Source organism: Pteropus vampyrus, unplaced genomic scaffold (genome assembly GCF_000151845.1).
Source record: "Pteropus vampyrus isolate Shadow unplaced genomic scaffold, Pvam_2.0 Scaffold95, whole genome shotgun sequence".
Classification (NCBI taxonomy): Eukaryota; Metazoa; Chordata; class Mammalia; order Chiroptera; family Pteropodidae; genus Pteropus; species Pteropus vampyrus.
In genome coordinates, this window is record NW_011888876.1 from 459920 (window position 1) to 460874 (window position 955).

The following is a 955-nucleotide window of genomic DNA, read 5'->3' on the forward strand; positions in this document are numbered from 1 at the left end:
CCTCTGCCCAGAGGTAACCCCTATTCTGACTCCTTTTGCCTGTTTTCTCACTTCCTCCTGTCCCTGACATCTAACAGCCGGCCCGTCGCAGAGGCATCACCCCCCAGTCCTCACCACAGCCCAGACGAGGGACCGGAGGCAGGACGGGAGGTCACTGGTCCGGGGTTGCACAGGCAGCGAGCGGTGGACCTGGGGTACACCCACAGGTTGTCTGAGTCCCGAACCCAGGCTCTAAACTGCTCTACCGCCTCGCCAATGAATGAATGAATGAATGAATGAATGAGTGAATGAATGAGCTAGTATCAGGATTTCTTTTTCAGAAATACTACTATCCTTTGGAAAAATCATATGCCCCATCAATAACCAGTTGAATGTGGCCATGAGGTCACTCTCTTGGTTGGAGTAGAGAGAAAGGAGGAGAAGGGAGGGTGAGAAGCGGGGAGAGGGGAGGAGGAAGGAGGAAGAGAGAGGGAAGAGGACGGAGGGGACGGAGGAGGGAGGAGGGAGAAAGTCCTAAATGCAGGCGGAGGGTGTCTCTGGAGTGGAGGCTTCCTCCCACTGTGGCACTTTCCTGAGGACTGGCCTTGACCCCTGGCTGAGGAGAAGGTCTGTATCTGCCCAGCATCTGAACCCTGACCTTCAGAGGGTTGACAGGCAGAGGAGGGGGGCCCATCACAGGGCCTGTGGTTGGAGTGAAGAAAGCGGTTGCATAAAAGTGGGGAGCCTCACCACAGCCCAGGGCCTGCCCCACCTGAGTCACGCTTGACAGGGAGGGAGGAGAAAGCAAGAACTCTGAAGCCCCTCGGACTTCAAGCTGCCCTTGGCCTCCAGCGTGGTGGCTCTGAAGTCTTTGACCGATGAGCTCAGGCAGAGGCGCCTGGGGTAAGAAGCAGGAGGGAGGGCTGAGGCTGGCCCAGAGGAACTCCAGACCAGGGCTGGAGAGTGGTCACGGTCC